The sequence below is a fragment of the Myripristis murdjan genome, chromosome 24, assembly GCF_902150065.1.
Source record: "Myripristis murdjan chromosome 24, fMyrMur1.1, whole genome shotgun sequence".
NCBI classification, from domain to species: Eukaryota; Metazoa; Chordata; class Actinopteri; order Holocentriformes; family Holocentridae; genus Myripristis; species Myripristis murdjan.
In genome coordinates, this window is record NC_044003.1 from 25,722,715 (window position 1) to 25,736,360 (window position 13,646).

The 13,646-nt window shown below is 41.3% G+C and overlaps 1 protein-coding gene across 5 annotated transcripts in view; it reads right to left on the bottom strand.

Annotated features, from left to right (window-relative positions):
• Positions 1–13,248, bottom strand: part of epb41l2 (erythrocyte membrane protein band 4.1 like 2) — a 62,111-nt gene extending 48,863 nt beyond the window's left edge. For all 5 annotated transcript variants that reach the window (XM_030047520.1, XM_030047519.1, XM_030047517.1 and 2 more), the window contains exon 1: positions 13,092–13,248. The gene's annotated coding sequence lies outside the window, so the exon portion shown is untranslated. The remainder of the gene's footprint in view (positions 1–13,091) is intronic.
• Between the last annotated feature and the right edge of the window lie 398 nt (positions 13,249–13,646).

Here is a 13,646-nt window from a genome sequence, read left to right on the forward strand (position 1 = left end):
TAGTACCTATCTGATGCTGTGTGTTTCTGACTATTTCAGCCATGTCACTGTGTTCAAGGAACCCAGCTATCCAAGTAAAGCAAGAAAGAACCCTGCAGATTCATGATTAACACACACTGTGATGTAAAGCTGGTCTGGCCAATTGAATTACATGAAGTATGCTTTCTTGTGTATTTCTGAGTGGTGTGAGTACACCAGTGTCTTTATGACTCTGAACTCAACTGAGCTGATCACTATCTATCTCATCCCCTCCCCCCATACTCTCATTTTATTACTTATTATTTTCTGCCTCCAGCAGTATGTGTTTTAGTATCAGAGACATAAAAAAAAGGTCGGTAAGTAGTTCCCGGGCTAACACACAAGGCAGAACAGCAGCCAGTTCCATTTATAATCCAAGTTTCACTTGATGGATGGGTGCATGACAGAGACAGTGAAAGATAACTAACACAGATGAAACATTAACTTATATAGTGCTCAGTAACACTGATTGGACCCTTTAACTTAGCAGTGGTGCCTGTCCATAAAACAGTAAATCCATCCATCTGTTCTCAACCAAGAAACCCTGTCTCAAAATAACCCAGGGAACCTCATGTAGCAACTGACCCACTACTTGTTTCTTTAAATTGAGTATGTGTGTGTGTGTGTGTGTGTGTGTGTGTGTGTGTGTGTGTGTGTGTGTATGTATGTATGTATGTATGTATGTATATATATATATATATATATATATATATATATATATATATATACCTCCTGTCTTCTTTCTGAGTTGGTTCTCACTTTTGTTTTCCTTTCTCTGCCTCTCTTTAGTTCTTTTTTTCCTTCTTTCATTTCCTAGCTTTGTTCCTTAGCTGATGCCTGCCCTACAGACTGTCATTGCCATTTTCACTCCTCTGTCCTCCCCTTTCTTCTTTCCCTCGGTGCTCAGCGTCTTCCCTCAAGACCAGCGCTCCAAGAAATGAGGGCAGAAAATTGAAGGGCAGTGGGGGGGCAGTTAAATGGGAGAAAGGTAGAGTGACAGGCAGATAGAGAGAGAGGAGAGAGAGAGAAGGAGAGAGAGAGAGAGAGAGAAAGAGAGAAAGACAGAGAGAGAGACCCCACCCACTGTAAGTGTGACAGAAAAGAGACTAATCGTGAGCATGGAAATCACACTTGTGCTTCATTCCTCCATTCATCTGTGGACACTAGCATGGAAACCACTTCACTTTCATCTCTTCATTCTATCTATCCAGCCACGCTATCTGTTAATCCCCTCTCTTACTGTTACTCCAATATGTGGCTTTTACATTTTAGATGTCGGATGATTTTCAGGCAAATTCAACAATAAGTCAGTATGAAGCCTAGAATAATCTGACATTTGACATCCAGAATTACTTCCAATTGATGAAACAGCAAGTGAAGCTGAAATTCCTAAATCATTATGTTTACAAGCATCCAATATCAAGGAGTGCAAAGGTCCAACCCATAATGCCATAATAGTCCTGTGACCGCAGAAAGAGAGTAGTGCAATGAAAAGACAAATGAAATAAGCAGAGGACAGGTGTAAAGGGATCTTTTTTTTTTTTTTTTTAAATCAATGTTAAGATGGCAAAATATTAGGAAGAGAAGATTTTACTGATCTTGGGAAATTCTCCAGTAGTTTGCCCCTTTTACCGAGAGGTCAGAACCCAGGTTCAGAACGCATGCAAGAGTCCTGGAGCTGGTAGGGATTCAGTGTCTTGCTCAAGGACACTTTAGTAGGGCAGACACTTCCTGACAGGATAATGAAACCCCTCTCTAACCATCATGCCCGCCAGAAGGGCTTGGATGATTTTTGGAAAAATGTGTTAAAAGGACTTGTACCTCCATCAAAGATGCCACTGATGTAATTTTGATCAGCAGGCAAAAGCAGAAAAGCACACCTGACTTTCATATACACACAGACTGACTGTCCATTCTGCGATCCATGTCCATATGTCCATTTGTCTGAATGTACACTCACAGGAGGAGCATTATACTTTTTACCCCTCAGATTTGCACATAACAAAACACACACTTACAGAAATACTCAGTATGTGCTGCTTCTCTCTCTCTTTGCAGCAATGAGGATCTCAAAGTGACTGAAAGAAAAAAGCAAAAGAGTTGAAACTCATACCCACCAGTCCCATTCTGTGAGGTAGAGTTAGGGGGGCAGACAGGGGAGGGGCTGGTTGCCATGGCAATGGCATTCATAGACTACAACAATAAATCCCTGTGGAGACATGAGATTACCGCAGCAAAAATACAGATTACTAGGCAAGCATAGAGATAACAATAGAGATTATGACCGTGACTAAAAGCATGTCAAACTACAACACGTACAGCTGATATTACATGGAGGAACTACAGTTACTATGGCAACTCCATTTGCCTCTCTCCCTCCTCTCTTCTTACCCTCAGACTGATGTACCACACCCACAAGAAAAGGCTAATAACCTGACAGTGAGTCTGTGTGAGTGTGTGAGTGTGTGAGTGTGTGTGTGTGTGTGTGTGTGTGTGTGTGTGTGTGTGTGTGTGTGTGTGTGTGTGTGTGTGTGTGTGTGTGTGTGTGTGTGTGAAGACAGAGACAGAAAAAGAGAAAGTAAAAATGAGTGAGGAAGTATTAACTGGTGTCAGAATTTCATAACATTAGAAATAACATTATCCAGGGGCATGGGTGTTATCTCTCTGTGTATGTGTGTGTGTATGTCTATGTAGGGTGGACCCAGTCAAGTGTATTAGCAGTAGAAAGCAGCTGTTTGCTCCTCACGCACCACTGACATGAATGCACATGCACACACACACACACACACACACACACACACACACACACACACACACACACACACACACACACAAATACTGCCCACACCCAATATGTAATGTAATGATATCATAGCTAAAATCCCCCAATACACACACACAAAAAGGACAAGCTTGATTTTAACTACACTTCAACAAATATTTGCAGCTAACTGATTCACCATCTAACAGCTTTCTAACCTCACCACAATCTGACAGTGACAGCTTCTGAGGCCAAGTTTGTTTTTGAAATGACAGTGCATGACTACACACACGCACACATACACCCAACCACACACAGTGCAGAATAATAATCCGTGCTGGTTCCCTTGTACTATCAAGTCCATCTGTCATGCTGTGACACATGCACACATGCACAGAGAGACCAACACACATAAATATACTCTCCCACACACACACACACACACACACACACACACACACACACACACACGACAGGCACGTGTTCACAAGCGCATAATGAAAAGTACGCAGACAAAAATCAGTCACATTAACAAACACACCATACGCAGAAATAGTACACACACTCTGATATGAGCTTTTCCCTAAAGTCACATTCGACCTCACATACACTCTGGTTTGCTCTCTCTCTCTATCTCACATATACATACACACACACACACACACACACACACACACACACACACACACACAGTTTTGGTGTTAAAATTGTGAACATCCCTGCCCCTTACACTGCCCTCTGACACTCAAATTGAGGATTACACACAGGATTATCCCTGTGTATATTTGTCTGTCTGTCTGCCTGCCTGCCTGCCTGTCCGTCCATCTCCTCTTCTTACTCCTCATCTGTCTCTGTTCACAGATATATCTAATTTTCCACACTTCTTCTCCTGGAAACAGTGTATTCCAGCTGTTTAAAACTGCAGTCAAACAAGAAAAATAGTGTAAGTTTGAGCTGCTTGTGTCTTTGCAGATAAAAAGGTCAGCTCACAAGTGATGCCTTCAGTCTCAAGTCAACTTGTAACTACTATTGACTCTTGCAAAATGCACCTATTTAGTGACACAAAGACACCCAATTTAACTCTACCATTCTAGTCTGCTATAAAGTCCATTTGTCGTGAAAGCTTCTTTGAAGTTTTACTCTTTTCAACTCTAGTCTCCAGCAGCAACATTATGTATTCTAATTCATGAGTACTATTATTGATGTCATGTTGTACTATTCTTGTTTAACATTTCTGGCATTTAGCTAAAGCTCTCAGCCAAACCAACTTACAATATTCTATTCATCTCACTCTCTCTCTCTGTTTTTCTGAGAATAATGGGTCAGCTCATAACTACTATTGTTAACTGCTAAACTCCCCTATTCAACGATTAGGGCAGTCAGCCGCAAGTGCCCTGTCTGTGTGAGTGTGTGTGTCTGTGTGTGAGAGAGAGTATGAGAGGAAAAGAGAGAGAATGAATAGGTGGATCACACAAGTGCACATGCACATGAGAGGCGATACAGTTTACTCTATGTGAGAGGGAGTGGAAAAAGATGAAAACGGAGAGGAAGAAAGCAAGCATTAGCTGGCGAGGGAGAATGTGTGTGTGTGAGCCTGAGTGAGTGAAAAAAACAGAGAGAGAGCGAGAAAACGCCCAAGTCAACATGATGGTTGCTCCAACACTGGTGGGTGTGGTGTTGCCATGCCAACGGACATCCCATAGAGGGGGGAAACAACAGGTGTCTTAGCAAAGCAAATTACTTCATGGGCATCAAAGCTTGTTAGTGTTGCTGACTGGCTAAGATGGCAGGGAGGCTTTGTAAAATTGATGAAGGTGAACTGAAAAACATGCTATCCCTCTGGTATGGTGGACAGAGCAGATGTGTGAATAAGAAGTCACTGACCGAGAGCCTCACAGTCACTCTCTATCCAAAACTGATTTGTCCATTTCCTGTTTTCTTTTTATCAAACATCTTTTTATATAACTTTTTATGACCTAAACAAAAGCTATTCCTCAGCTATAGTAAAAGCCAACAGAAAAGTGTGCAGTCGTTTAGTCTGATGATGAGAACCATGCGCCAGCAAAATATTATGTATAATACAAAGTGGGCTGATGAACATCAAATTTTGGGTAACTGATGACTCTCTTATTCACAAGAGGAATGTGGAGGTGTGTTGATGTCAACATAGACTACTACAAATCTACTAAAATTGCACATGTTGCTTGATAACATTAATACTATGAAAGATGTTAATTGCATTTCTTTATTAATATGCACCCTATGTCTGGGTCAGAAAACATAATTTGACTTGTTGAAAAACAAAAAATGGGGAGGACTGCACTGGAATGTAGAGTAAAACACAGGATTAGATTAATCAGGTGCTCTTCAGGACGGGCAATCACAACGGAGACACACAAAAAACTCCTAAACTCTCTAAAAGGAGAGAAATCTGAAAATATGGAGAATGGAGAAATTGATCTATGTCACTTTGACGATAAACAAATAAAATGCCTTTATTAAATTGTTAAACAGTTATTATTCACTTGTCAGAGTGCCTTGGATCTTTTTCTCCATACGCTCAATCACATGGGATGTCACCCTTTAAGAGTTTTTTTTTTTGTATCTCCTCCATACATTGACTTGCTCTCCATTGGTGGAGCAGTGCAGCCCCAGTTACAGCACATACAGTGCAGAACAGTACACATACACACACACAGAGCTGACATACATTAATTTCCTGACCACTAAATACATCACCATGACCCTTTACCCTCATCCCTAAAATAATAATTTCCGCTTGTGAGGACCATCAAAACAGCTTCATTTTTGGAAGATTACAGTCTTTATGAGGACATGTGGTTCACGAAGTTGGAACACAAACACACACACACCATTACGTGACATACACAGTAAACCCCTGCTCATCCCAGGCAGCAGGTTAGGTCAGTGACATGGCCAGTTGGATTCTTCAGACTCCTGGTATCAGCCAATCCAAGGCCAAAGACCCCTGATCCCTAATCAAGAAACACAAAGTCCACTAATGAAGCAACTGCTTGCCCTCCTCCATGTCTATGTCTTCATTTCCCATTTTTGAGCCTCATTTCTCTCTCACTCTCCATGCTCCAGTTTGATGAGGAACAAGTCTCTGTATTATCATAATGTAAACAGGACATGACAGCATGCAAAACATCCATAGAATCATCTTATTCTTGTCCTCTCCAAACACTAGAGTTCTCTGACCGTTCTCTCCCTGTTTTCCTAACACACACACACACACACACACACACACACACACACACACACACACACACACATACACATACACACATACACACATACACACACACCTGATAACCCTTCCATATGGGTTCACAAGGTTCACCCTCCTTTTAACTTCTTTACAACCCTGGGAATTTCTCCAACACTAATGCCTAACTTTTGGCAACACTAAATGTGTTGCCAAAAGTTTGTGTCCATTCCCCTCCATTCCCTTCCAACCTCCTTGCCCTTGCTTCCTCTCACCTTTCACTTCCTTTTCCTCCTTTCATCCCTCCATCTTTGTCTCCCTACTCCTGGTATTGACTCCCTTCCACTCCCCTTCTCCCCTTTTCTCCTCTCATTGACTTTTTTTACACAGTCCAAATAACTGAATGAATTAATTCAGCAAGTGAAAATGAAAATGAAGAGTGAAAATGAATGCATAAATGAACAAAGAGAAAATAAAGGATTCCACACATCCTCCCAAAAACCCAAATGGGAAAAAAACTGAAATACCCCAAATCTGTATATACACTTTAATACTCTATGCCTTTTTGAAAGGCTTTTTATAAAATGGTTTTGGATCAGATGTCAACATTTAAGGCACAATGTTAGCCATTTTTCTGTTGTTGCAAACTGTGTTAAGATGCCCTTGCATTGCTCCCTCAGATTGAGCTTTTAACAGATGAAGGATCTGCCGGGTCCGAGCCTGCTCCATTCAGTCCCTCTGTGAGAATGTGACCCTGTGCTGATTAATCTGTTTTTAACTATGTCTGGCCCCCTGCCAACGCCACAGGACTGCACCCTTGCTTGCTTTCTCTCTTTCATTCTATCGGTTCTTTCAGAGCAGGACACTCGCTGGGGGAGAGGTGGCCTGTCCTCTCTCTGCTAAAAACGCTACTCTTCAACACAAGGAAATTCAATTGTCCTCTACACTCTCCTATTCAACAACAAAACATACTAAACCCCGTGGTTCAACAATGTTTACAAGTTCTACTCTATTCTGTTCAACTCTATTAAATTCCTTGTTAAAATACTTGAACGATATGCTCCTTTCATCCAAGAGCATGGAAAAGAATGGTGATAAGCAATGTTGCCAAAAAAAAAAATACTGAGAGCATTAGCTTAAAAAAGAAATAATGATAATTAGAACAACAATAATAAATTAAAACAGAAATTGCAAAAATACATGAATACAAAATTCAGCAGCAAGGGGGCAATATCATTTCAAATGGGAAAATGGGAGTCTAGAGCTTCTTGAAAGTCAACTTGTGAATCCAGAACATGAAAAGGTTTGAAAATCCCTGTTCTACATCTCTATTCCCACTTTCTCTTTCCCTGTTTCACTCTCTCAGTCCTCCTCTACCCCTCCTTCCTTAACTCTCCCTGCGGCAGTAATAAGCTGAACATAGCATTACAGTTTCCATTCATCCATGCCTCTCTGATCTTCTCTGCGTGAATGCCGGTCCTGCGGTGCCAGCATTGAAAGCTAGAGGCTAATACTCGCTGGTCACGGCTGACTGCCACGCTGTAAAATATGCCCATTAGTAGCTGTGACTGTCTCATTGTTACTACAAACATTGCCAAGCTGAAAACTCTGTGGATAACTTATATTTTTAGTTATCGTTCACCAAGAGATATCTGTGACACCTGGTCAGAGGAGGAGAGAGGGGTTATTCATACATGCTTCACTTTTCTAACAATGTCAGCAGTAATCATTGAAACTCAAAGGCATGTCCAACCACCTCCCCTCCCACACTATCAGTCTGGAGCACAGAACATGAATGGAGCAGAGCAGTCATTGTAGGGGTCTGATGTGTCATTTGGCTGGTACAGAATAAATTTACAATAGCAATTTGCTGTGCTGTGTCAGCATGGCTGCAAAGTGTGTCAAACATTAAAAAAAAGATCACACCATGATTATTTTGACACTTTGATTATTCTGTGAATCTTGCTGGGGTTTGTACCAAACCTTCATGCTTAGTTTTGTTTTGTTTTGTTTACATCCAGAGAGTGTGATTTGTTGGCCAGGGCATCCCTGTAGTGCCACAATACTTCATTTATCATGGTATATTGTCACATTTAACCTTTATCAAAAATTGCAGGGGTAGCAATATGGATACTGCAATCATTTATATTGCAGTTTGGATTAATTGTACAGCCCTAATGGTGAACATCTGAATCTCTGTGTGTTGTATGAGGTTTGCATAACATTAGCAAAACTGTGACTCTCTTATTAACTCACCCAGTCAACATCTGCAAACTAACAAACCTAGCTGGTAAGTTCATTAAACATACGTTTTAATTAATATAACCCATAAATACTACTAACTTTTATAGTTTAGCTGAACTGAGAACTGTCTGTTAACTTTAAACGACTCACACCGGCTGAAAGGCTAGACATCTTTCCACTGCTTAAGTCCTTGCTACAGAACCTCTCATCTCAGTGAGTTGCAACTTGCCTGAAGATGGTTTATATGGAGGCTAGCCTAGTACCATAGCAACGATACACATAAAAATGGCTGCCATCCTGATATGCTGATTTGAATGGAAAGACTGTTCTACTCCATTCAAGGTCTGTGGTCTGGACAGTGTATGTGGGACAAATGGGTTATCTATGTGTGCGAGCTGATGTGATGTGTTCTGCTGAAGAGACAGGGTCAGAATGAAACACACACACACACACACACACACACACACACACACACACACACACACACACACACACACACACACACACACACACACACACACACACACACACACACACACACACACACACACACACACACACGGATGTTCCCATAGCCTTTCCGAATGGTTAGGCAATATCTTGCTCTCTCTCTGTCACTCTTATTCAGTCTTTCACACTCTATCTCTGCCCCCTCCTCTGTCTCTCACTCACTTCATCCTTGCTTTTGTTTCTCTTTTTCCTCGCAATCTCTCTTTCTGCTTCTGTCACTCCTCCTCTTTGTCTGTCTCTTCCCAGCTTGCCTCCTCCAGAAATGTCCAAAGGTGACAGTCAGGTTAAAACTAAAAGGTGTGTGTATGTGCATGTCACTGTGTTTTCCTGGTATTTTTTTCAGTAGCAAGAACAAAGTAGGGACTGATGGGACTAGCTAATGTCCTAATAAGTAACTCCGCTGTAATAAGTCACATTATATCACAGAACACACATTCAAACACACTGACTCACAAGATCTGTTCTCTATCATCAACATGTCTTCTGCGGAGATGCCTTTTCATCATAGGGTGAATATTGCTGACATCCTACAGACATCCAGCTTTTTTCTGTCATCTTCAATTTGCACTGCAGCTGACATTATCTGAGACATCTAGATAAAGTTGCATTACACTGGGACCAAGCCACTGTCAGTGCATTCCAAAAGTTATAAAATACACTCACTGACATCCAAAGTTTTATAAATATAATGTTTCTGCATGACACCAATAATGTTAAGAGGAAAAAAGTTAATGCAATCCTTCTGGTTAGCCTAGTGTTAGTTCCAGCTACTTTTAATGAGGAGATTCTCCCACCAGAACAACCAATTAAGGCTTCTCATTAGTGGCTTTGACAGAGCCAGCTCACAGAGTCCCACTGTTCCACGCATCCTGAGAGTCTGAGAATGAATATGGCAGCACAGATTATAGATACACTACACACGGAGAAGAGCTGAGCAGGAAAGACAGGCCAGCGGGATGTAGACTCGTTCAGCACCAGCTTCCCCTTGTAGCTTCCTCTTCAGACCAAGAAAATTTACTGTCTGTTTACATTTATTCCATGACAAGCAGATCCCAGACACTCCAAAATAGGTTTTAAAAAGCCTTCATTCAATTTGGCTATTCATAAGATTTAAAAAAAAAAAAAAGTGTCAAATTGTTCTGGCCATAACCTGATGACCTTCCCCAGGGTAAGTACTGAACAATAGACACAGTTAAGAGCAGGGGCTATCAAACTTTTTCATGTTCTGGACCCCGAGCTGACTTGAATTAAATCCCAGACCCCCACCTGAAGTCATTTTGCCCATAGGACACTGATATGAAAATATATTTTCGCTTGTCTTAATTATGAAATTGTGAAGGTGTCACATTTGACAAACACATTCAAACTGGTGAGATTAAAACACAATCCCATATTTTTGTGTCATAGCAATGTCCAAAAAAATAAACCTTTGAAACCACAGCAAATTCATGTTCTTTCTTTTAAAAATATGGGAAATAAGGCAAGTTGCAAATCAGCAAAAAATAACCGGCACATTAGTCTTAAAAAAAAGGGAATGATCAGAAAATACACATAAAATAAACACATACACCAGAAATTAGCCAAAAAATTACCTGAAAATTATAAAACTATATTTACAATCATTAAAATTATATATATGTTAGATCAATGATGCTGGCCTGACATTTGATTTTTTTGTGTTGAAAAGTTTGTGAAAGGCATCCCAGAACCCCATTTTCAAAGCCACTGGTCTATAGAGTTAGACCTACTACATTTAGGCAGTCATGCCTCACAAATAGTCATGTGGACTGAATATACATAAATTTATGATACAGGCCTAGCCAACAGTCTACTGCAATAGCAGGAACATAATCAGTGCAAGATCAAAAGCAGAAAATAACTGAAAACAAAAAATAACCAGGAAAACAGAAATCTCCATAAAAATGACTGGGAGGGTTAGCTCCAAATCTCATCCTCTCATTATTGCAGCAAGTGCTAAGCCAGCTGGAACTGGCTGGGTGAATGGGTGGATAACTTGGTAATATAATTTATCAATTTCACAGCGATTCCCTTAGGCTCTTAGAGAACTTTGGGCGGTGACATCTCCAGCTGGGATGAAGTTTGTGCAGACAGCTCTGTCTTGTCCATCTTATTCACACAACCTGCCAAAGCTACAGAAAGACACACATCCACCACCGTTGTCCATAAAATGAATTAACAATAGGGTGGTAAGGTAATGTGGTTTCTCTCTTCTCTTTCTCCAACTGATAACCCTTGTGTCTCTCCCCCCACTGCCCTCACCAAACTACCCCCCTTCCCACCCAGAAGACACTAAAGCTAAGTTGTGCTGATTAAAGTGATGAGTAGTTGGCCAGACACACACACAACCAACGTCAGGGTTAGATTTAGAAGGTGGTTGTTAATAGCACAGGTGTACTGCCTGCTGCCCTAATCTTAGGGTGTCTGTCTGTGTGAGTTATTCTCAACTGTGTAATGCTGCAGCAGACATGAATCACTGACTTTCAAGACTGCCAAAAGCTCATATAATTGCACAGGGGCAGACAACATAAAGACATGGTGAAGTGCAAGGGTGAGGTGGGGGTCTGCCTTAAGTTTGAAGGTGGCAAATGGGAAAGTAAAGATGAGGGTTGAATGAAATGACGTAAACACACCTACTGATGTGCTACACGTCAGCAAAATCCTCAGCTGAGTTGAATGCATCTGTCAACTTGTTACCTTGCTTGTCAGTCTGCTTGTCTGCCTGTCTATCCTGTCTGTGAACTTGTTGAGCCCCTTGCCATCTGTCAAACAATGTATGGCTTCTATGGATTTGCTAGGAAACACACACACACGCACACACATACACACATGCATGCATGCACACACACACACACACACACTGACATGTTCACAACAGAGACCTACATTTCACAATTATAGCTCATATTTCTAGCAACAAATGCATGTCTTGACATCACGATTAAACCATGATCACAATAAAAGACGGAATCAATTTCAAAATGTATGTCACATATGATTATTCATAGTGTAAGCAGCTGTGGTCAGAGTTGCCATTTTAGAAAAGCAGTAGTATTTACCATACTAAAGGTCAAGTACAGCAGTTTTTGTAAGTAGACAAATAATTGCAATAGTAATGAGGCAGTAATTCTATTCAGACAGAAACAGCGGTTCAGTAGGGGGGCAAAACCTTACAGCTAACAAGCAGTCTACCAACCTTTTTAAATTATTTGTGAGCCTTTGCAATAGAAATGTACCATGCAAAGTATGAAAAACAGCACCTCCCCCACATAGCTGGTCTAATTCAATGAAAATATATCTAATTACTGCCAATGCTGTTCTCAAGAATCATTGCCTCTACTTCACATGGAGGTTAATTGGCCCACCTTCTTCTTACAGCAACATCACTGGACGCACCCATCCGTAATACAATCACGGAGTGCTCACAAATAGTGACGTGAGTCCACTACACAAAACCATCAACAAAACCCAAACTGCATTTCCCAGACAGCTTTGCAAAACTATATCACTGCTTTCAAAATAATAAACCCATGTGTACAAACGACCATATGGCACTGCTAACAGTTGAGGGAAGTGGCTACCTCCTAAACACGGGGATTGCACAACAGACAAAACCGAGTCGACATGATATCATGTTTTTCAACAGCTTCATGTGTGTAGTGACAACCACTTGGTCTTCAAACACGGCTAGCTGCACAAAACAGATGTACTGCCACGGGAAATGTACACCGTTGTCCCCCAAAAAACGACTGTTATCTTTGGTTATCGACGTAACGTTTACGTTAAGATATTTAAAATAACCAACCGCCAAACGTTACCGTTACCGTTAAGCAGCAGAGTCACCTAACGTTAGCCACTACAAAGAGAGATGCAAACACCAGTAACGGGGTCTTTTCAGGTGGCAAAGATGGATTTTAAACACACACATTGATTCAGCGTTAAACATTTCGACGAATTTTTGATTCTAGGCGAACAAAACCAGTCGTGGCGACGAAACAGCACTGTGTATGTTAAAATAATGAGGATAGTATGAAAGACAGGCGCCATGAAACGTTTGCATCGAAGGTATGACTGCAACGGCGAGTAGCGGATTTCACTGGGAGGCTTTGCTGCTCCCTTGACCATTTTAGAAAGCTGCTACTACGGCGGTTGTTCATTAGCAACGTGAGCTGAAAAGCAGGCGGAGGACCGATCCATTTAACGCGAAGCATCGACTGTTTACTTCTCAAGAAATGTTCAAAAAGAATCGAAACAGCTGCAGTCGCTGATGGTAGTGATCACGTGGTTTAAATTGGTTAAATTAAACGTTACCTGGTGTATTTTCCAGCGATGTGTAAATTAAACTTTCCCAAACGTGGCTTCTCACTCTATCCCCCTCCAAAAAATGCGTCCCACTCTCACTGCCTCCAAAAATCTCAACTCCAGTAGTCCACACCGAAAATCTGGCCAGAGCTCAAAGCGAGCTTGTCCATCATACTCGAGGCCCGCCCGATACAGTGAAAAACATCTTTCGGTCGGTTCTAATTGGCTCAGAGAGGTTACTGTATCAGATACTGAGATGTGATTGGTTTAACGAGCTGTCCGTTTCGTATTGGGGGGACCTTGGATTCGGATGTGGCAGTGCAGTAGTGATGAGGTGTCTCCCTCTAGAGGACAAATGGGGTCACTGCATGATGTTGCTGCTGTAGTTCAGTGATTTTAAAGTCCCCAGTGTGTGTGTGTGTGTCTGTCTGTGTGTGTGTGAGTGTGTTTTAATATATTTTCTCGTCACATCCAAATCTCCTATTGCTGGCTATCAAGCAGCTCTTCTGCAGTATTTGAGAATTAAGTGCCTTGCTCAACAGCAGCTCTGTAGTAGTTGCTATG